We start from the raw sequence: 25,281 nt of genomic DNA on the forward strand, positions 1-25,281 counted from the left end.
TAGTATTTTCAATTTCAGTCTCTATATCTAAGACTGAATGTAGAATTGTCCCTAGAATGACCTTTCATGTATCAAATTCTCTCAGGAGCTCACCATTTAGTCAATTTCTCATCTGTGTGTGTGTGTGTGTGTGTGTGTGTGTGTGTGTGTATGCATGTGTATGTGTACATATATATAAACTTGCTAACTCTATATTAACTCAGTTTAGAAACTGAACAGGTTTATCCAACATTATTAAGTTTCTAAGTACTTACCAGACTTGTTGTACAACTTCATTCCAATGGTCATGTGACTAGCTAGATTTTTATAATAGAGGGATTTAATAAAGAAAAATAAGCCTGAGATTCTAAACCACATAAACTTTTCACTCTCTTCTGCTGATCCTGCTTCCTAAATACCTTCTTTCTATTCCTACTATCATTTTAGTACAATCCTAAATCAGTTCTTACTGAAAATACTGTTATAGCCTTCTTTAAGAGATCTGTTTCTCTCTTCCCCAATCCTTCTCTACACAGCCACAGTAATCTTACCAAAAAAATAGTAATCATTTTAATACAAAAACCTGATCCTACTACTCCCCTACTTAAAACTCTTTCAGTATCTTTGAATCATATGTATGGTAAAATCCCAGGTCCTCTGTTTGGCACAAGAAGCTCTTCTTAATGAGGCTTCTGACTTCCTCTCTGGTCTCACTCTCCTCTCATACACTCAGCGGCCAAACATCTTGCCATTCCCAAATATGCCCACGTCTCCCCTGCATCCATGCCATGTATCTGGTATATGACGTTCACTGTTCCTCACATGTCCTTCCTTTATCCCTGCCAAACTCCTATACATATTCTAGGTCTCATCTCATTAATTACTTAGTCTGGGAAGCCAGTCTGATTCACTGAAGAAGTCACAGGTACTCCTTTCTTGTTGCTCTTATATACTTACTAATTAAAGTACTTATAACACTGTACTGTGCAACAATTTTGTTTTGATATCTTATTTCCTACTAAATGGTGAGATCCTTGTGAAAGCATGGACTATTGTTTATCATCTTTAAACCCTTATAATCTAGAATATAAGATCTTAATAAAAGGCTTTGAATCAAAGTGCATGATAATCATTAAAATTTATATGTAACTTGGTAATTTGAAAAAGCCAAGCCAAACCAAACAAAAAACCATTGCACACATATTCTCATTTTACCCTAAGAACAAATCTTGAAGTAGGTAGTTTTGGTATTATTTTAATTTTATAGATGAGGAATTCCGCTTTAATATTTACCACCAATTGTCAGTTTAAAAGAATGAAAAAGAAACTTAAGATATAGAAAAAACCCTCTATTTCCTATAAAAATTTTAACGAAGAAATAACTTTAAAATAAGCCTTCATAAACACACTTGTCAATAACTAAACAAGCTACTTATCAATTTTCAATTTCTGAAGTGGAAAAATGCTAGCCAGCATGGCCTACACATTTCCTTTCATCTATCACTCCAAACTCATAGCATTCAAGGTGGTTGGTAATAAGGGCAGGTGTGAGAACTCTGTCATCCTCTTGTCATAACAAGGACAGAGCAATCTGAACCAAAGATCTGTACTTTCCAGGAGTCTTCTGCCTCTTCCCAAAGAACTCTTATAAGGGCTACTATAAGTAGATTGTCGAAACCAAGGTTTACATATGCAGCAGGTATACTGAGAGCCAGAAGGGAAAATACGACTGCTATACCTCCAAAAAAGTTTCTATGAGGACATGTGACTACCTGAGTAAAGCCCTCCACCAAGCCAGAAATCCCTTACCAGGTAACCCCTACAATGATCTATCACTATTTGAGGCTCCACCTCACCCCTGCACAGAGGAAGGCAGCATGATGAAAGCAGAACTGGACCTAAAAATGGACCCACCATCCCAACTCTGCATTCTCAGAGTTGTAATATGCCACATTGCATACCGGATGTCCACAAGGTTCGCCTTCAATATCATGTCTAAGGAATGATTAATAAACAGATTACAACAAACCGATCCTACTTAAATAAAGACTTAGAACAGCTTTCAGAGAGTAATGATGTACATTTCTATTAGCTATTATTAGATGAAGAAAATACCTTGGTAATTCTGAAGTATGGTAATTCATATACCATATGTATGGTATATGTATTATATATATTGTAGTCTTACAAAAAAACTACAGAAAATATTATGAAGAAAATCATCAGGAAGAAAAAATACATTTACAATGTTGTACTGTATTTATTGAAAAAAAAAATCCATGTGAAAATGGACCCACACAGTTCAAACTTTAACTGTCTTGATGTAGTCTCATTTATTTTTGTTTTTGTTGCCTATGCTTTTGATGTCATATCCATGATAATCATTGCTGAAACCAATGTCACGAAGCTTTCCCACTCAGTTTTATTTAGGGAGTTTCACACCTTCACATCTTACATTGAGGTCTTTAATCTATTTTGAGTTGATTTTTGTGTGTAGTATACTTCATGTATGTTGTCCAATTTCATTCTTTTGCATGTCGATATGCAGTTTTTCCATTACCACTTATTGAACAGACTAGTTTTTCCTTACTGTGTATTCTTGGCACTCTTTTCAAAGATTACTTGACTATATATGCATAGATTTATCTCTGGGCTCTCTATTTTATTTCATTGGTCTATATGTCTGTCAATCCAGTACTATACTGTTTTGATTACTGTGTCTTTAATATATTTCAAAATCAGGAAGTGCGAAGCCTCCATCTTTGTTTTTCTAATATATTTCAAAATCAGGAAGTGCGAAGCCTCCATCTTTGTTTTTCTTTCTACAGATTGATTTAGCTATCTGTGATCTTTTACGGTTCCACACTAATTTTAGAATTGTTTTTTGTATTTCTGTAAAAAGTGCTGTTGAGATTTTGATAGCGATTGTACTGAATCTGTGGACCACTTTGAATACTATGGAAAGTTTAACAATATTGCCTTCTAATCCTCCTCTTTAAATTTTCTATTTCACTTAGTTTTTGATCGTTTTAAATTCTTTACTTTCTTAGCATTTTGACAATGCCACAATAAGAACATTTAAAATATTTTATCTAATTATTTAATTTTCACTAGCTTATTCAAAGTATTTAAGTCTACCACAATTCTGTGTTCACTTAAGTATTGTCTTTTTGGTTTTAACCAAATGGAAACTTTTTCCCGAAAAGCTATCTCTAAGTTTAACCTTTATTGATGACTTAGAGACTCTATAATCTCATTCTCAGTTCCTATTTAATTGTGGAAAGACTCTAGGCTCAAAACACTACTAAGGCAACTTTCCTCAGAGGTTTGAACAAAGGAAAAAAGAAGATTCTGTGAGTTCTCCTGTGTCACTTTTCTCAAAATTGCTGGCTATTTCAAATTCCCTATTCATCAAATAGTCTCACGTACACCCTTTGATAAGAAATTTAAAGGAACCTTCTGATTGCTCTTCCTTTTATTTCCAGAAATTACTTCTCTAATGTCCTAAACAATATTCTTATTAGGGTGACCAATTATATCTGTTATTACTATTACCATATTGAATACACAAGTAATTCATTATTGTTTATGTGCTTATTATATTATACATACTTCCTAGGGAAGTTTGCAATTAGGTCAAAAAGTTTCCCTATTCCAATACCCCTTCCCATTTCCTCAGTTATATGACCTTATCAAGCCAGTGAAATAAGTCTGTCTTTTGGCTTTAGTGGCTCCTCACTGATCTAAAAAAGGTAAACACTGTTCTACTAACTCACACTGAATTCTAGAATTTATACTTTCACAAGTCATCTCAAAAACCAGTCGTCTCTCTCAATACTTAAAGGCATAAAATGTTAATATAACTGAAATAAATAAATATAAAATGACTAAAAAGAATGTATTGGGAGTATTTTCCAGTTAGATATAATTAAGTGGGATTTTACTTTATAATGTGAAAAGGCAACTAAAAAATATCTTAGCCTTGGGCAGAATTACACTGAAGTTACATTACCAGTAGGCTTAATTATTAAAATTCACTTTAAGAGGTGGCTTTTTACACGTACACATTTCTTTTCTTCTCCTTTTAAGAAAAGCATATGTTATGTGCTGAAGCCAGTATTCAGTCTAATCTTTTACATACTCTATAGCATAATAAAAGGTTATTTTTAATGTTTATTTATTTTTGAGAGAGAGAGAGCATGAGCAGGGAGCGGTAGAGAGAGGGAGACAGAGAGTCTGAAGTAGGCTCCGTGCTGTCAGTGGAAAGCCCAATGTGGGGCTTGAACCCACAAACCGTGAGATCATGACCTGGGCTGAAGTCAGAGGCTCAACCAACTGAGCCACCCAGATGCCCCTCTATATATAGTATGATAGAATAAAAATTAATGCTTGATGCAGTTACTGCAGACAACAGATTCCTCAAAAAGCTAAACATCAAATTACCACATGACCTAGCAATTTCATTGCAAGGTACATATATACCCTGAAAATAACTGAAAGCAGAGTACTGAACAGATATTTGTACATTTAAACATCCATCAAAAGATGAATGGATAAATGTGATATATACATAAATATATACATACATATGTATGTCATATATGTGATAGATAGATAGATAATGGGATATTACTGAGCCCTAAAGAGTAATGAGGCTCTGATACATGATATAACATAGATGAATCTTGGCACATTATACTAAGTGAAAGAAACCTGACACAAAAGGACAGATATTACATGACTTGACTTACAGGAAACATCTAGAATAGACAAATTGATGGGGACAGAAAGTAGATTCAAGATTATCAGGGGTTGGGGAAAGGGGGAAATGGAGAATTAATTAGTGCTTAATGGTTACAGAGTTTCCATTTGGGTAATGAAAAAGTTTTGAAAATAAAGCAGTGACTGTCAGACAACATTGTAAATGTAATTAATGCCAATGAATTGCACACTTAAAAATGTTTAAAATGGCAACTTTTATGTTATATATTTTTCCACAACTTAAAAAACTTAGTACTACTGAATATCCCAAATCATTGGATTATACACCCTAAATGGATAAATTGTAAATTGCAGTATGTGAAATATCTCAGGAAATATGTTATAAAATTAATGTTTGAAGTCTTTCTTCAATGCTTGAAGTTCAGGTCCCTTTTCCTTTTTCCAGACTTCCTTGGTCATTTTAGTGACCTTTGTCTTGTTCTCAAATCACATTTCACTTGTTTATATTACTTACTTAGCAATTAATCCTATCCTCTTTTTGGCATCACTGGTGTTTTAAAATTACTGTTATATGTTTAAGATTTGATTATGCTTTGTTTATAGAACAAGATTAGATGCTCATATTATCAAATCAAGACCAATATTTCATATCTGTTTGTGCTTTGTTTACCAAACAAGATTAGTAGTAGCTCAAATTGTCAAATTAGGACCCAGTAGTTCTCTGCCATCTTCTAATCTTCAAAAAAATAATACTACATTTGCACAAATATAGAGAGTAAAAATTTCAGTTACAAATGTTAAGAGAAAGCAGTCTCAGAAAAATATGATTGGAATACTCATTTGCTGGGCACTCCACAATTAATCAAGGATGTAATAGATTTAGTTCAGTAGTAATTATTTATTTTAATGTTTTATTTATTTTTGAGAGAGAAAGAGAGAAAGACAGAGTAAGAGCAGGAGGGGCAGAGAGAGGGGGAGACACAGAATCTGAAGTAGGCTCCAGGCTCTGAGGTGTCAACACAGAGCCCAATGCAGGCCTCAAACCCATGAAACCTAAGATTATGACTGAGGCAGAAGTCAGACGCTGAACTGACTGAGCCACACAGGCGCCCCTAGTTCAGTACAATTATTAAAAATAGGCAATAGGATACTTTCACCAGAAAATTTTCTGACTGACCATTTTTCTTTTTCCCCAAAGACACTATACAAATAAGAAATAAAACAAAATAGGTGAGGAATATACAAACATTTAACATATACGCTAATATTTTTTTATGCCTAAGTAGATGTGTTTAGGATATATACTTCTAATCCTGAAAAGAATTAACTAAAACATGAAATTATACAGATAATTAAGTTACAACAGCCAACCAAAATTTTTGTTTACTGAAAAAGCTCATTTAATGATTACAGCAGTCTTGGGGCACCTGGGTGGCTGAGTCAGTTAAGTGGCTGACTTCAGCTCAGGTCATGATCTCATGGTTTGTGATTTTGAGCCCCATGTCGGGCTCTGCACTGACAGCTTAGAGCCTGGAGCCTGCTTCAGATTCTGTGTCTCCCTCTCTCTTTCCCTCCCCCACTCGTGCTGTCTGTCTCACTCTCTCTCTCTCTCTCTGCCTCTCAAAAAATAAATGAGAAAAAAATTAAAAAACAATTATAGCAGTCTTAAATTATACATAAGTATTTTGGGGTATAAAATGAAAAAGAAGGTAGACTTTAGAAAAAGAAATAGGAAGGATAAATATCTTTTTTTTCTTGTTCCTTTGAAAAATAGCATAAAAATTTGGGAAATATATAAAACAGTGCACTTGGAATAAAGTCATATAGTTATAGAACAGAAATATAAAGACTAGGTAAATTTCCTACATATGTCTTTAGTATATGCTTAAAATAACCTGTTAGGCATACAGACTATTTTAATCCACAGTGGAGTTTTTAATTGGTACTTTTAAAAATGTGCAAAATGCTTTTGTTAAAATATTTCTTTTCTACAGAATGTCTGAATGACCTTCTCTTAAGTGTGCTTTTAAAAACATATCATAAATTCTATAAATTATATTTTGATCTAAAGGCAAATGTTTAAGCTTTTAAAGTATAGCATCAGTACCTCAAAAGTAAATCTGTTCCAATGAACAAGTATGCTTCTATTCTTTACTGAAGTAGAATGACTTATATTCACTTTTACAGTGAAAATATCCACTGACATCTCAGAGAATATTGCTTTTCCAGTCAGAAACACAGCTATTTATCAAATCACTTCCCCATAAAACAGCCAATAAAGGGAAGGAAACAAAAATAGGTTTCCATCAGATAAAATACATGAGTTAAACTCATTCTATATTAATTAAAAAGTCCTCATGCCCTTAATCTCTGAGGTTTTATAATTTACACATGACTCCAACAAACTTGGATTGTGATTTCAAGGTCACAGCATATTAGAAAGAGGGATAAAGATGATAATGATAGCAGCTGTAATTTTTCTAAGCGTGTATTAAGCACTACGCAGGGGGACAGGGCTGAGGGTGGAGGCACTGTCAGTAGTAGGTAATTGTATGAAAGTCGTGCAGAAATTAAAAAGAAAAACAAAACAAAACAAAACCCCCCAAAACAGCATCAACAAATGGCTTTAACTCTATGATGGAGAATCCATAAGCCTTATGTCCCAAGGGTATCCCTATGTTCCAATACAGGGTAACAAAAAAAGACAACTCCATGAAACCTTAAACAAATGTTTGAAGTTTAATATATCAGACTTTTTTAAAATGAGCATAGGCAATAGAATCTAAAGATTTAGATTTGAACCCAGACCCATCACTTAATATATCAACGACCTCAGGCAATTAGAATCTCCCTCAGACTCAGTTTCTCCAAGTGTAAAGTGGGATAATATTTATTTTATGGCACTATACTGGGAATTAACATATGTAATAGCACCCAGTACAACTGATTAATATAGTAGCCACTGAAATACTCTGAAAATTTAACTATCCAGAATAAATTGTTCTTTGAAATAAACAATTTTATTGCTTTCCAAAATATTATAACTTTTTAAATTTTTTTAATGTTTATTTTTGAGAGGGAGAGAGAGAGAGCATGTGCGCGATAGTGAGGGAGGGGCAGAGAGAAAGGGAGATACAGAATCCAAAGCAGGTTCCAGGCTCTGAGCTGACAGCACAGAGCCCGATGCGGGGCTCGAACTCCTGAATTGGGAGATAGTGACCTGAGCCAAAGTCAGACACTTAACCAAAGTCAGACACTTAACTGACTGAGCCACCCAGGCGTCCCAAACATTATAACTTTTTAGATGTTACTCTGGAGTTTGTAAATACATAAAGTAGAAAATGCCAAGATTCATTTAAGTGTATGAAGAATGCTCTCAAATCTCATCATAATGCACCTCTTTGACCAGGTAAGTCCAATTCATTCTTTAGCCTCAGTTTAGATAGTATCTCTTCTGGAAAGCCTTCCCACAATCTCTACTTGCATATCTTCCAGACACTTAAAAATCGATCACATCCCAAACCGAAGTCCTGAATGCCCATCTCTATCCCAGACTTGTTCCATCTGAATCCCTTCCCCATCTCACAGCCAATGGCAACACCATCCTTCTAAGTTGCTCAGCCAAAAACCTGAGAGTCATTTGTCTTCTTTTTCTCATATCCCACACCCAATCCATTGAAAGACCTTTTTGCTTGTACCTTAACAACATCCAGAATTTGCTACCAACTTCAGTCAGATTATTCTATTAGCCTTCTAACTAGTGGCCAATGCCACTAGTCTCAAAACAGCAACTGGAGTGATCCTTTAAAAATATAAGACATTTACTGATAGCCCTGCAATGGCTCCTCAAAGTCGTTGTAGTGTTCTGTAAAGTCCTATATGAAATGACCCTTCTACCCATTACCTGTGTCAATAGCTCCTCTACTCTCCTTCCCCCCTCACTCTGCTCTAATCACAATGGTCTCTGTTCATTACTCTGAACAATTGACATATATTCCTGCCTCAAGCTTTCTACCTGGAAGGCTCTTCCTAAAGATTTCCACATAGCTAACCAATTCCTTGGTTTTTGGTTAAATATCACCTTCTCTGTAAATCCCTCTTCAGCCTCTGCTACCCATCACCACCAAAGCCTTATTCTGCTCTACTTTTTCTATCTTCCATAACACTTGTCACCTTTAAACATGCTATACACTTTATTTATCATGCTTATTGTTTCTATCTACCCCACTATATGTTCCACAAGAGCAGAGAGCTTTGAAAGTTTTATTTACTGATATACCCATGTACCTAGAACAGCACACCAAATGCAAATTAAATATGTGAATAAAGGAATACATTAGAGGGATGCCTGGATGGCTCAGTCGGTTAAGCATCCAACTTCAGCTCAGGTCATGATCTCACAGTTTGTCAGTTTGAGACCCGCAGCAAGATCCTCTGTATCCCTCGCTCTCTGCCCCTCCCCCCACTCTCGCACACTCTCTCTCTCTCAAAAATAAACAAATATTAAGAAAAAAAAAAGAGGGGCGCCTGGGTGGCTCAGTTGGTTAAGTGTCCGACTTCGGCTCGGGTCATGATCTCTCAGTCCGTGGGTTCAAGCCCCGCGTCGGGCTCTGTGCTGACAGCTCGGAGCCCGGAGCCTGTTTCAGATTCTGTGTCTCCCTCTCTCTCTGACCCTCCCCCCATTCAAGCTCTGTCTCTCTCTGTCTCAAAAAATAAATAAACGTTAAAAAAATTTTAAAAAAAGAGAAAAAAAAAAGAATACATTAGATACTTCTTGTGCTGCCTGCATCCTGCACTGACTAGTATTATATGTTATCACATTGTACTGTAATATGTAATAGCCTGTTAATTTTCTGCCGCTTCAACTAAACTGTTTCTTGAAACAAAGAATTTTATTTTGTTTTCCATTATTGTTGCTAGTACTTCCTTATAGTGCCTGACACTTAGTAAGTACTCTGCATTATTTAATAAACTGATGGGAAAAAAAACCTATCTAAATCAAGGTGTAAGCACCTTATTATCTCCAAAATATAAACACAATGCTTAAAGGCATGACACCGAAGACTGAGTTCTGGATTCTGGATTCTGTTACTGTTTTTGGTCTGAATCTGGCCCTTACTGGCTAAGGAACACTGTTGAAATTATTTAAATTCCCTACCACTATTTCCTTATCAGTACAAATAGGAGTAATGATGGTATCTAAACCTCAAGTGATTATCATGAATATAAAATACAGGTAATAGTGAAGGAGTTCAGAACATGCAACACTAGCATATTGACTATTTTGAGTTAAAGGCACTTGAAAAACAGTAAATATAAGGAAAGCAGATGACCTTCCTTCTTTTTCTTAAAAGCAAAAACTGAAATTCTTGTATTAAAGATGTCCTCCCTATACCAGAAGGAAAGTAACACTCTTATCAAGGACAAAAAGTTGAGACTAAATTAATCCTACACAAACAGACTTTGTTAAAAATAATTATTCTCTCCCTTGGGCCTCTGCACATAGGTTAGTCACTTTTCCACAATTGCCTCTCTTTGTGCAACTTAATATAAAACAAGTAGGTTTTGCCATTTCTTTGGGTCATCATTTCTTATGCAGTCTCCCATGTCACACAAAACTTTTATTAAATACATGTGTATGCTTTTGTCCTGTTGATCTATTTTGAGTCCATTTAATTTTCAGGCCCAGACAAAAAGAACTCTAAAAGAGTAAAGGTAAATGTTTCTATCTCCTACAACAGAATTAGCTCAGTGATTGGTACATATTAAGCAGTCAATAATTGAAATCTATTACTTGTTATTACAAATTAAATAGAGGAACTATTATAAGTCCTATTTCAATAACTTGACTAAGCTAAAATATTCACTAAATATAATCTTTAGAATCTCCTAGAAAGCACCAATAATATATATTAAAAATTATTGAGTTACCTAAAATAATTTTGATAAGCATTTTGGAAAAGAAAATACATTAACTCAACAAAGTAGAATTATATTTATATTATCCCAGAATATTTTTAAGTATTTCTAGATGTTAGGTTCTAAACTATATTCAATAATTCCCTTTAATGTTTAATAATTTCATAATGTTTTCTTTTAAATGGCCAGGATACCTACTACTAGAGTTTAAAAATAAAACAACTTGGGGTGCCTGGTTGACTCAGTCAGTTAAGTCAGCTCAGGTCATGATCTCATGGTTCATGGGTTCAAGTCCTGCATTGGGCTCTGTGCTGACAGTTCGGAGCCCGGAGCCTGCTTCTAATTCCGTGTCTCCCTCTCTCTCTGTTCCTCCCCTGCTCATGCTCTGTCTCTGTCTCTCTCTCTTGAAAATAAATTAACATTAAAAAAATTTTTTTCTAATCAAATATCTTACTATTTAGATAAACTATGCTTATAGGCCTTTAATATATATGCACATTCTTCCTTCTACTCTGAATAATCTCATTTCCAGATATGAGACTTTTGAGAAAAAGATTTAAGTACATTTGTGACTCTTTACTAAATCACCTCCAAGGTTTTCACTTGTCATTTTAGTCATGTATCCAACAATAAATATAATCTTTTGGTAATGTTGTATTAAGAACTGAGCAAAACTAACAATTCAGTCCAAATTAAAAGACCAATTTTATGGTGTTTATTTTAAACCTTATTTTCTCTTATTTTATAATAAAAATGTTTCTGTTGTTTTATAATAGAAATAATTTTTCTATTATTTCCCTGCCTACTGTGACTCCTAAATGTTTTCCTACTCTATCTCCAGAGTCAGTTCTCCATTTTACAAAATACTTGTGAAAACTAATTTTCTTTATAGTTTGTACTGACACAAAGAAATAAACAAACATACACATTTTACTAAACACTAATATGGGCAGTAGACAAGAAAACTGAGGTAAGCAGTTTAGATGATTGTCCCAAGAACACAGATGGAGTGACTGCCAGCTTTAGGATTAAAACTAAGAAGCTCATTATTCCCTTCTTATATTCCGAGTACTTAATATTGTTTTTACATCACAAGGATCTCTTAACTAATCTAAAAACAATAATTTAATAATTAAAACAATTATCAACAATAATTATGACAAATGTAAACAGATTTATGAAATCTAGTAAACAAAAGTAAAATTAATTTATCCAAATATTCCCTGAAAAAACCTGATTTACCACATAAGTTGTTTTTAAATTTTTCCTTAGAAAGCCAAGAAAGTGGCAGTCGAATATAATTTATCATTTCAATGTCTTTTTAAAAAACCAATTTCTTGAACCAAAATCTACAATGAGTATATGAGACCACACAGAAATACTCTTCATTTAAAAAACAATTCTCCAAACTTAAAACACTAGTTTCAACTCTAATTGTAAACTTAACTTCAGGATATATTTATAACACATATATCTATGAAAAGACAATGCTAAAAAGTAAAGAAAACACCAAATACTACTGCATTTACAAGAGAAAAAGACATACAGTATAACATTAACAGCTTACTGTGGAGAGTGGGTTTAATCAGGAAGTAGCCATTATCCTTTCGATTCAGAGCAGTGACAGCACTCCAAAACAACAAGCCGTGGTATTTTTCAGTTAAAAGGAATGAAAGAATACCTACTATTGTGTCCTAGCTTTGCTGACCCCAAAGGTCACCACATGTCTTTTAATCAAAAGCTATCATGAAAACATAATCCAAGTAAGCATTTACAATGCTCTATTTGTTGAAACACCTAAAATCTACCTAACACAACCTCTCTCCCTCAGTTACTCACAAAACATGGCTGTCTTATTCAGAGATTAGCAATTATTGTAATGAGATACTGTCGGAGAGGGTCAAATAGTACTTCCTGCAGTTTACACATCTTGATTTCCTGGTAAACAAACTGAAAGGCAGGTGGAGCACTTAGATCACCAGTAAACGTGAATGCTCACGTGACAAAACTAAGCCAGGTAAAGTGGATGTCTCAAGTAATCGCTCTTAATTTTATTAACGTCAAAACAGACAATAAGGAGTTCCTTCTTCCTTTTTCTAAGGAGGGTTTATTCCTGACATGCATAGGCACAGTTTATAATAAGGAATGCTTGAAAATGAATCTGTTTAAGTAGGTTTTGAAAATTACTTCTGGCAAGTAAATTGTAAAAGACAAGGCAATGCTAACAAGGTATATTAAAAAAAAAACACAACTAAGAATAACTGTTCAAAAACCTGCTAAATATAAAGAAAAGTCTTTAAATTTCAACTGCTTCAAGAAAGTAGATAAAAGAAGTTTCTGAGTTATAATTAAATTTTAGTCAAAGCATAAACCTATTTTTATCAGGACAAGCTCCTACAAAAATATTACTTTATAATTTATGTGGCAGTCTTTGAAAAAAAACTATCTCAATTATCTGAATCAAAAAGTTTACACAACTCGAAGCTATTCCCAGCATCCTTTAAAATTCATATTTCAAAAAGAAAACAAAACTGAAAATATTTATCTGTGAGCATCTCAAAAAAATATTGTTAGCTTGAAGACTAAGTTTTCTTGTCCCTAGTTTTTTTCCCCCCAAAACTGCTGTTTTTTTCCCTGTCTGAAATTTCTAGTATAGGTGAACGAGGGTTGGTTTAAATTACCTAAGGGTATGAAACAAACAAACACATACTCTGTCAACGTGATAAACTAATTCACTACTTTAAAAATATTTAGGCGATTTTTTTCTTAATCTACAAAACTGCATTTATCTTAATTCTATTTATACCAAGGCCATGCATGCATCTATTTCGTAACTACTAAGAACATAGACTGCTTTGATTTTAAGGCAAAAAGCTCTTAATGACCCTTTTACAACAATATAATCATATCACGGCATTAAATTATATTATTTAAATCATATTTACTCTATTTGCAAATAAAATTCTAATGTACTGAAATAGAAAACAAAAGAAATTAATAACAGAACACCCAAGTATAGAAAATTGTGCCGAGAGTACAGAAACTCAGAATGGGTCTCATTTACAAACAATATGTGTCATTGGAAAGGAGTGTGTATTCAATATTAAACATTAACACAAGTCGCTAATCACCACCTTTACTACAATGACACATGAAATAGACAGCAAATTTTCAGAAAACTATGACTAAGGAGTTAACAGGTCCAGCTGAATTTCTTGGTCAAATGAAATAATTCAACTATTCTACAGTTACCTGAAAAACAAAACAAAGCCCTTACTTATTCCCTTTATAGAAAATTTAACATATTATTCATAATTAAATATGTAGCTTTGACTGTGATTCATATACCAAAACAAAAGTAAAGTTTAAATTAGAAAATTATCAGTTCAGTTATTTCAAAGATCCACGACTATCTTAGCTTTCTATAATAAGTCAAATTTAGAGGATAATGAAATAAAAATATAAAAGTAACGAAGATAAATTTGAAATTTTGTTTCATTCAAGATAGCTTTTACCAACAAGCAGCAAGTTTTGGTATTAAGAATTTACAATTCAGCTGAAAGGGCTGGGGCTAAAACCAGGGTAATATATGTGGTCCTCTGTGAGTTAGAAAAAGACCCCTCTGAGCTCACATATGAGAAAAAGGCACCCTTTCCTCCTCTAGGATGTATTTCAGCCTTACTTGTTTCTCTCAAGTCAGGCACTCTTCTGTAGGCACACTTAGCACAATGAGCTAGCTATACCTGGTAGCCCTGTACAGGCAAAAAGCTTCAGAAAGGATTCCCCTGCCCGCCTGGCAAGTCTAAGAAACCACACAGGAGATTAGTCATCCATGACTTAAGAAATTTATACAGAAAGAAAAGAGGAGACAGGGGAGGGGACACCAGGGAGAAAGGTTCCTGCTTTTTTTTGCTTGTCTTCTGCTGGCAATAAATAAGCTTTTATTGGTTATTTATATCCCATTTTATTCCAAAATAATTTAATGTGACTTACAGAAATATGAGTAGTAGAACAGATGCTTTCAAAATATAAATTAACATGAATAAAGGGAAAAATAAGAGGAAGGAAGATGAAACACAAGGTAAACTTGAAACACAGAAACACCTATCACAGTTGCCTTACACAATTCTAAGATGTGGGTGGTTCAGCTCTGAGCTTCCTAGCTATGGAAGTAAAGTGGGAAACAAGATCAAATTACAAAATTTTAATTCTCTGTAAGATGTGTTACAAACCAGCACCAAGGCTTTTCCTAGCACTCCGAATTGAGAGAAATTTCTTTTATACTTTTTAATAAAGTAACACTGGACAATTCAAATTTTTTTCCCACAGCATCTTTACAGAAATTAAATAACAAACTTCATATGAAACTTTCTTTTAACATTTCCTTAGCACAAGCTGAGGTCATAACACAATGAAAAGTTACCCAGAAAATAAGCCATCTTGCTAGGAAAGCTTCTGTAATTTGTCTAATCTGTTGTTGTTTTTTTTTTTTAAACAAACACTAACCATCCCCAAGGACCTCTTGTTAAATTCACAGTCTACTCTCATGTTCCAAATTCATACTTTATTTTCTAAATTCAGGTTCTTTTGCTGGATGAGCAAGTAAAAACAGGGCATGCAAGCTCTAACTGTGGTTCCACATCAAACAAGGGAAGACACTGGTAGTTAGGTAAGTCTAGATACTTAAAAGGGAACTTCTCTTTTTTTTACTTACAATAGTTCCTCTCTTCTTTGTTAGTGACTTTCCATAATCCTGCTCAATCCAACAGCCTGAGAGCCCAATCTATGATGACTTTTATTCCTCCTTAGTTTGGTATTTCTAACTAGGGTAAAGAAATCTGACTTAGGGTTTCTAGATGCCTAAGTTGTCATTCAGTCTGCACCAGTTTAGATTCATTTTAGAGCATGATTTTTGAGTGCTTTTACAGCATTTGCTTTTAATATTCTTGGTTGGGGGAGGAATGGAAGACAGTAGTGAAATTAATACAAACAGAATTCCTATCTCTCATTTTATTATACAAGAAAAACAAAGTTGGCAATGGTAGTATCTCAAAATACCACATATCTGGACTGAATACCACTAAAATTTAACAATGTTACAACCTGATTTTCACATGTGGCAAATAAGTAGTAGCAAATCACATCTTCCATTACAGCTGAGTTGGTTGCTTCTCAGTCTCCCAAAGATGCCAAGTTTATGTTCTGTTTCCCATTGCTTTTCCTTCTCATTATCAGCTTAGACCTTATCACTTTCAGCATTCTCCTCTCTCACAGCCTGACTATTTGGTCCCATGAAACCTTCTTTCTCTACTTGATTTAGCTCTATATTATTCTCTAATTATTTTAGGAATCTCCCTTACTAAATTTGGAAATTCCTTATTCTATATTACTCACTGTGAATCATAAGATGCAAACACCTTAAGTACAAATTAACTTACGCATTAATAAACTGCTGTACATATTTATTACAGCTCATGTTTGTCCAACATGACCAAGATATTTATTAAGATTGCATCAGGTGAGCCAGAGGCCATTTTTTACTATATAGGTAATTTCTAAATGGTGTACACATATTACCCATATAACCCATATTAAATCAAACCTTAGGCTTTTCTACTTTCAAGATGGTCTAAGGAATTTTAGTTGTAAGAACAACTTTTGAGAACACTGCCAAAAATCAAACATATTTGATAAAATTGTCAGACCTAAAAATGACCAAAATTAAATAACAACTGTGTCTAATATAGTTTGGTCCATATTTGAACTCATATACATAACCCAAAGAGTTAGGCAGCCTACTCCCTTATTAAATGAACTTTTTCAATGTGTAGCCACTAAAATGTGTTATATCTGAATTTCCTCTTTTATGAAAATTCAATCTAAGTATATAGTTAATCTCAATGTTCAATTTTCGCTATTGCAAAAGGTAGCGGTATTTACATTTGGCATAATGTGTACACTTGCTTAACATTTTTCTTGCGATAATAAAAAGCACTTCTAACATTTAAAAATGTTAGAAAGCATATGCTTAAGAAGCTCATGTCAATTAGCAGCTTAAATCAATCAAGATTATATTCTAGTCATTTAAAAAGTTATAGGATAATTAAAATGGTCACAATATTAACCGCCTTATAATTGTTTACCTCAAAGAACAAAAGTAGAAAACATATGTCTAAAATAAATCGAAAAGCTTTCAAACCAACTAAACAACAAAAGAAAGAATATAATCCAATTTTCTCTCTCTTCCTAAAAAGCAAACTGGAAAGAAGAAACCAAAGGAAGCTACAAATATATATTTTTTCATTTATTGCCACATAATAGATACACGCAGAGCCAGTGAGAATACAATATTCATTTTGCTGCAGAAGAACAGACATTGCATAACAATGAGATTTGCTAATGAAATCAACCATCAACCTGGAATACATATGTATTAAACCAAGACCTCAGTGTCATTTTCTTTTTGCATCGTTTGTTCTTTCTTTCATTTTCTTCTTGACCTTGTCAGTATTTTTGTCCTTTAGATTTCGGAACTTTGGTAAAGCAAAATCAAGACTATAATATCATAGTGTAATGCTTTTTATTCATCACATTTATTTTTAATGTAAATTCCAATTGTTCTGCTTCTATCAGCACTATTAATGTACCTTACGAAAAAAAAAAAAAAATCAATGGATGCTACCAGAAGAAACAAAGGAGGCTTATTTCTATACAAAATAGTTGGATCAGATCTGAAAAAAACTTTTATCAAGACTTGACATAAAATTCCACATAACAGTTTTTAGAGCAATATTAGTGCTTGCTTATGTAATAAGAAATTTAAAAAAGAATATATTTTAAAGCCATTTTTGTAATGATATAAATCCTCCAGCAATTTCTACTACAGAGAGTTATTAAGTGAAATGTGGGGCTGATAGAATAACTATCAACATGCAAATTATTCTAATGCTTTTAGATTAAAATCATAATTTTTCTCCCCAAAAATGCTCTGCTGTCCTGGTCTACAAAGTTAATCACCAATTTCCATTAATCAAAAGTAAATAAAAATTTATTATTTTATGATTTAGTTATTACATATTTCTGTAAAGGCCCAAAAGACTATGAAAGTACTTGATATTATATATCTTTTTTAAAAAAGCACTAATGTCCCTCATAATTAATTAATTTATTTTTTTAGTATAAGCTATTTAACTAAATGACTGTCCTATTGGTTGACTGTTTACACAATTAGGTTTTTCAATTCATGTGTGCTACAAATAAAATGAACAGACTAACCTGCTGTGGTATATAATTGCTACTAATTCATGATAATAACAACTTTTAAAGATAGCAATACTTATACCAATTAAAACAGCCTTAGTCAAACAAAATTAAGTTCTCTGTTTTTATTTTTGTAGTACCTTAATATCTAACCTCAAACAATATCCTTCAATATCTGTTGTAAAAGTAAACTGAATATTCCTTATAATTTAAACTGTCTGAAAGTTGCTACTGACAGTCTAAGAGTTCTCCAGACTATTTTAAAAGCCATGAAGGATGATTTTAAGCAAAGAAACAAATAATCACAGAACAATCATTAATCCATACACACAAGGTATTTCCTTAAAAAACCCAGAAATTTCTGTTAAAATGACAAAATATGAAGCCGACCATAGGGAAACAGCCAGTTGAAACAAATATTTATGGCAATACTGAAAACCTACTTTCACTCAGGCAAAGGGGCAAGGGATACAATCCTAAAATGTAGTGATGGGATTTGGAAAGTCATCTAGCTCCTTGCTACTAAAAGTGTGGTCCACAGACGACCAACATTCCAGCTGCTTCTTAGAAATGAAGATTCTCAAGCCCCCACCCAAACCTACTGAATCAGAATCTTATGTACCTTAAAAGTGAAGAAGCCATGGTCTAGAAAATTCTTCAGCCTACCTAAGAATTTGTATACCAATTCCAGTGACTTCTGATATTCTAACAACTCCACAAAAATCCACAGTAAAATGCAGAACATTCAGAGGATGAACAATTTACTTGTCATACTCAAAGTCCATTATCTAGCATTTGCTTAATGACTTGAAGTTTCATACTCATATGGAAACTAATTAGACAATAAATTATATTTAATATAAAAAAATAAGTTTCATACTCCTATTGACTACTGATTTGACATTTGTGGTGATAAAAGAATAAGGGGGCAAGAATAATATCTTTTATGTAAGATCTTAGAAAATATTAAATAAATAGTAAAACAGCAGCATTTACATATCCTTAGCAATTATTTTAAATTTTTCAACAGAAGAGTTCTTTCTTAAATAGAATCTTGTGAGGAAGCCCCACAGAGTAAAAAATAAATGAAGGCCTACTCTTTGGGGCCAAGGAGGCACCCAGCAGTAGCCAAGGCATCTCAACAGAACTACCTCATATGTTTCTTCAGGGTACAGTTTGAAAAACTCTGACTTAAAGAAACTACTTGAGAGCCTAAAAACAAACTAAACAACTGTTATACTGATCACAAATAAAATTTGCTGTTCATCAAAGTAAAATCTTAAAGATCACTATACTATAGAGAAACCTGTTTACTTTATTCTGTGGTGTTTTAAACTAAGAACCCTAGATTGAATTACATAATAAAGCATTTTTTTGTTACTCAAATTGATCTTTCCCCAAATTGTTCTAATTGGCGCAAGCTAGATTTCTTTCACTAATATGAGATCTTTAATTTAATTATTTTAGTTAATAGTATGCCTACCATTATACGAGACATTATGTGAAGTGCTACAAGGGCAACGTAGATGAATGGACCAAGTATTCTACTGATCACCTTGGAAGGGTTAAGACAAATATATGGGATATAACAAGTGCCATAAAAGCAATATAACTATGGAAGCATAATTAACTGAGGACCTCAGAAAAGGCTTCATGAAAGGTGACATCTGAAGCAGACTTTGAAAAGTGTGTAGGATTTTGAAAGGCAAAGGTGGCTGTGTTGGAGGAACCAGAAAAAATGGCATCATTTAAAAAAAATTTTTTTTTAACGTTTATTCATTTTTGAGAGACAGAGAGAGACAGAGCATGAGCGGGGAAGGGGCAGAGAGAGAGGGAGACACAGACTCTGAAGCAGGCTCCAGGCTCTGAGCTATCAGCACAGAGCCCGACGCAGGGCTGGAACTCACGAACTGTGAGATCATGACCTGAGCCAAAGTCGGTCGCTCAACCGACTGAGCCACCTAGGTGCCCTGAAAAAATGGCATCTTCAGTGGAGAGAAGACATATGCTGAGAAGCAGAAGCTGAAAAGGTCTGGGTATATTTGAAGAACAGCTTGAGGCAGCTTGCACGCTCCCTAACCAGAATCTAAGGTGCCTGGGTGGCTGGGTCAGTTAAGTGCCCGACTCTTGATTTCCACTCAGGTCATGATCTCACGGTTTGTGAGCTGAAGCTCTGTGTTGGGTTCTGTGCTGACAGCACAGAGCCTGCTTGGGATTCTCTCTCTCTCCCTCTCTTGCTTGGGATTCTCTCTCTCTCTCTCTCTCTCTCCCTCTTTTTCTGTTCCTCTCTTGTCGGTGCACACACACTCTCTCTCAAAATAAATAAAGAAACTTAAAAAAAAAGAATCATGAGTTGTTCATTTTATAACAGTAACACCCATAGAACTCAAGTGTTAATATACCTGTATAGTCCTGTAAGAGCATTAAATACCTGTTTGAATGAATTAATCAATCAATGAATGAATGTAATCTACTATGGCTAGTATATATGGCATATGTAGAAAACAGTGGGAGATACGGCTGAAAAGGTAGTTTATGACCTTATTGGAGACAACCTTGAATACTATATTAAGTACTTAAATTTAATGCTGCAAACAATGGTAAGCCACCTGCATTAGAAATATTGATCTGGCAGTGTCAAGTAGGATGGATTGGGACAGGAAGAGAGTTCCAATAGGGATACTGAAATGTTCAGTCTGTTGCAATAGTTTAGGCAAGAGGTTGTGGGAGTAGAATCAGAAATACAAAGATGAGTATGAAAGACAAGAATAATCATTTTTTTTTCTGTTAGGCAGTCAAAGTAGAGCAAGAAATAAAAAAATTATAGGGTCACCTGGGTGGCTCAGTTGGTTAAGCGTCCAACTTTGGCTCAGGTCATGATCTCACTCTCTTGAGTTTGACCACTCGTGAGTTTGAGTCCCAAGTCAGGCTCTGTGCTGGCAGCTCAGAGCCTGAAGCCTGCTTCGGATTCTGTGTCTCCCTCTCTCTCTGCTCCTCCCCTGCTCATGCTCTCTTTCTCTCTCAAAAATAAACACTAAAAAAAATTTTTTTTAATTTATATTATAGAAGTAAAACCTGTTGGACTTCATAGCAGGTTCTATATAGAGGGAGTGGGAAGGGAAAAAGTAAAGAAATCCCAAAAGTTTGCAAGAATGTAAAACAGGAAATCTCTTATGCACTACTGGTGTAAACTGGTATGACCAGCTAGAAAAAATTAGTATGTAATAAAATCAAAGCTGTACATAGTCTATATCACAGTAATTCCACTTCTACATATATAACCCAGAAAACTCACACATGTGCATAAAGGGGCATATACAAAAATGTAATTTGCAGCACTATTTTTATAATGAAATATTGGAAAATGAATAAATTAAAAGATTGTAGAATGTTTATATAATGAAATAGTATAGAGCAATTAAATGACCTAGAGCTACACATTTTAACATATATATCTTTAATAAGAGAAGATGAATTGTTTTATGAATGATCAATGAAACCAGTCTCTGGAGGACAATGAAAAGGAAAAAAAGTTAAAAAAAAAAAAAAAGAATAAATTCTTAGGTTTAGTGTGGAGGGGAAATAGGTTTTTTGTTTGTTTTTACCAGGACTTATTATTTTACAAATGGAAGTGTGAACCTTTGACCACCTTCACTCATTTTGCCCATCCCCCACCTCTGGCAATCAACAATCTATGCTTTGTATCTATGAGTCCCAATTTTTGTTCCTTTTGTGTGTGTTTTGGGGTTTTCTTTGTTTTTTGTTTTTTTTTGTTTTAGATTCCACATGTAAGTGAGATCACATGGTATTGGTTTTTCTCAGTCTCACTTCACTTAGCACAATGCTCTCAGGGTCCATCCATGTTGTCAAAAATAGCAGGATTGCCTTCTTTTTGTGGCTAATATTCCATTGTATATAATTACCCATTCACCCATTGATGGACACTTAGGTTATTTCCATGTCTTGGGTATTATAAGTAATGCTGCAATGAACGTGGGAGTATCAGGCAAACTTTTTTTCTCAGAGATGGGTGGAGAGGTAGAAGAAGAAAAAAAACATAGTTTTCTAACTTTTAATTTTGAAATAACTATATATGTATAGAAAGTTGCAAAACTTTACATAACTATAGCACAATATCAAAACCAGTAAACTACAATATGTATGTATAGTTCTGTGTTTTATCCTATGTGTAGATTCATGTAACCAACAATGCAATCAAGATATGGAACTATCCCATCATCACAAAGATCTCTCTCATGACACTCTTTTACAGTCACACCCAAACCTCTCCTTCAGCATCCCAAATCCTGATAACCACTAATTTGTTCTTGAACTCTATAATTTCGTCTTTATATAGGTGGAATCATAGTGACCTTTTCAGTTTGGCTTTTTTCACTCAACCTAATGCCCTTGAGATCTATCCAATTGTTATGTGTATCAATAATTGGAACCTTTTTATTGCTGAGTAGTACTGCACAAAATGGACATACCATACTGTCTTTAGCCATTCACTTATTTATTTTACTTATTTTTAATTTTTTAATTTATTTTTGAGAGACAGAGAGAGACAGAGTGTGAGCAGGGGAGGGGCACAGAGAGACAGAAAGACACAGAATCTGAAGAGGCTCCAGGCTCCGAGCCATCAGCACAGAGCTCGACGCGGGGCTTGAACTCACAAGCTGTGAGATCATGACCTGAGCCGAAGTCGGACGCTTAACCGACTGAGCCACCCAGGGACCCCTAGCCATTCACCTATTGCAAGACATTTTGGTTGTTTCCAATTTTGGCTATTACAAATAAAGCTGCAATGAACAAATATGTACATTTTGCTGGGATATATGCTCAGGAGTGTGGTGGTGGTTTGGTCATGTAGTAAGGGTATGTTTAGCTGTTTGTTTCTTTTTTTTTTTTCTTAAATAAACTGTCAAACTCTTTCCCAGAGTGGTTGTACCATTTTACATTCCCAGCAGCAATGTATAAAAGTTCCATTTTTCTCCACATCCTTGCCAGCATTTGATGTATGTCACTATGTTTTATTTTGGCTGTTCTGATGCGTGAGTAGTGATAGCTCATTTGTGCATTTCCCTGATGGCTTGTGATGTTGAACATCTTTTCATGTACTCACCTGATATCTGTACATTTTCTTTGGTCACATGTTTCTTCATCTCTTTTAGCCATTTTCTAACTGGACTGTTGGCATTTTTACTGTTGAGTTTGAGAGTTTTTATATATCTGAGATATGAGTACTTTGTCAGATTTGTGGTTTTCAAATATTGTCTCCTAGTATGTAGCTTGTGTTTTGGAAAGCAAAAGGTTTTAAGTTTTATAAAGTCCAAATTACTGATCTCCACTGATTTTTTTTTCTTTTATGGATTTTGTGGATTTTGTGTCATGTATAAGAACTCTTCACCAAGTTAGGTCCCGTAGATTTTCCCTTATGTTTTCTTCTAAAAGTTTTATATATTACATTTAATTTTATAATCCAAACAGATTTTAAACTAGAAAAAGGAGAAAATGATAAATCTGTCTATCAGAAGGTTTTCAACTACTTAATAGAAATAATTTCAACATTTATTTGGTATCCTATTACAGCAAAACACTTAAGATACATACAAGGTATAGGATCTAAAGAGTGGATACAACATATATTTTTATTTTATTCTTACAAGTGCTTTGTCAGAATTATACATCAGTGCACCTGACTTAGGAAGAACTTGTACGTGTTCTTGGGGGAAAATTACAGCTGTTCTAAACCTTTAAGAGTGGAAAAATTAGTCTACTCACCAAAAGAAGGCTGTGTCAGGAAGACATAATAGCACTGAACAAAGGCAAAAGAACTGTATGTCCACTGCATGCTTTAGGAAGTATACATGGTCTTAAAGTTAGAGAGCACTAAGTATGGGAGATTTAGGCAAAATTTTGGATGTAGGCAGGAGACAGATTATGGAAGATTTCATATGCCATGCAAATTAGATTAAATTTTATTCTGTTTGATGGGAAGCTAGTAAATTATTTTAAGTAGGTGAATAATCTAGTTAGATTTGTGATGTCAATTAAATTGTCACTGAGAGGATGATGAATTTGGACACAGCAAGACTAGAGGCAGAACCACCAGTTGGAAGGCGATAGTGACATCCTAAGTAAGGCATGATGCAAACCTACATAAAGATTTAAGCATCGTAAATAGAAAAGAAAGGATGGATTTGAGAAATATTTAAAGAAAAAAAAAAGAACTATAGTCTTCATTATAAAAGCAGGCAGGGAGAGGTGTTGACTTAAGGTAAACAGAGAAGTTATGAAACAGCTTTGTAGAAATGCTTTTATTAACTTTTAGTTAACTCGTAGTTAACCTGTAGTATTAGATAACACAGTATTTACCAGGGCATGAAAAACACTAGTACCATAAGACGATCTTTGAAGGGAGGGTCAAATGAGTTGGAGATTCACAAAACATAATTTAAAAACATTATGTTTATTTATTTTTGAGACAGAGAGAGACAGACAGACAGAGACACAGAGTATGACTGGGGGAGAGGCAGAGAGAGAGGGAAACACAGAATCTGAAGCAGGCTCCAGGCTTTGAGCTGTCAGCATAGAGCCTGATGTGGGACACAAACCCACAAGCCATGAGATCATGACCTGAGCTAAAGTTGGAAGCTTCAGGACTGAGCCACCCAAGCACCCCTTAGATTCACAAAACTTATTAGCATATTAAAAGATGCACAGAAACAGCTTTTAAAATGAATTTTGTAACTTTAACATTAACCCTATGTTTTCCAAACTTATTTGACCATGGAACTGTTTTTCTTGCAATGCTCACTCCATACAACCAATGCTCTACTGAGACTACTTTGGGGACTGCTGGTTTAGCAACAATGTGGGCTTTGGTTAAGCTTAGAACATAATTTTTTTAAGTCTTCCCTTAAAAAAAGAATTAAATCTCAAATGTAGGTTTAGGTGAAACTTCTATGACTTCATTTATTATTCTCCATTGGCTCACACCACTTCAGTCATGCTGGTTTCCTTATTGCTCTTCAAATATGCCCGACATAGTCTCCCTTAATGTCTTTGCATTTACTGCTTTCCTTGGAATAGTCCTCACTTAGATATATGCATGACTTGCTCCCCAAACGTTCTTACGATCCTTGTTAAACTGTCGTCTTATTAGACAGGGCTTCGCTGACCACCCTGAAAGAAATACTAATTCCACAACCCTTGCACTCATGACCCGTTATTTGCTTCATCTCTCTTCAGTGTTGGTTGTCATCTCACATATTAAATATCAATTTATTAGCCATTATCCCTTTTGCTCATAGACTATAAGCCCCATGAGTGCAGAGTCTGTTCTGCTCACTGCCTTATCCTCAGCACTTGCATGTACTAAGCACTCAATAATTCACT

At 34.3% G+C, this 25,281-nt stretch overlaps 1 protein-coding gene across 3 annotated transcripts in view; it reads right to left on the bottom strand.

Moving 5' to 3' along the window:
• BAZ2B (bromodomain adjacent to zinc finger domain 2B) overlaps window positions 1–25,281 on the bottom strand; it is a 433,092-nt gene that overhangs the window by 173,125 nt on the left and 234,686 nt on the right. Inside the window, exon 1 of one of the 3 annotated variants that reach the window (XM_042994502.1) lies at window positions 12,188–12,785. The exons of the other annotated variants lie outside the window; for them this stretch is intronic. The gene's annotated coding sequence lies outside the window, so the exon portion shown is untranslated. Of the gene's footprint in view, window positions 1–12,187; window positions 12,786–25,281 lie in introns of those variants that run through there. 3 annotated transcript variants of the gene reach the window in all.

Source organism: Panthera tigris, chromosome C1 (assembly GCF_018350195.1).
Source record: "Panthera tigris isolate Pti1 chromosome C1, P.tigris_Pti1_mat1.1, whole genome shotgun sequence".
Classification (NCBI taxonomy): Eukaryota; Metazoa; Chordata; class Mammalia; order Carnivora; family Felidae; genus Panthera; species Panthera tigris.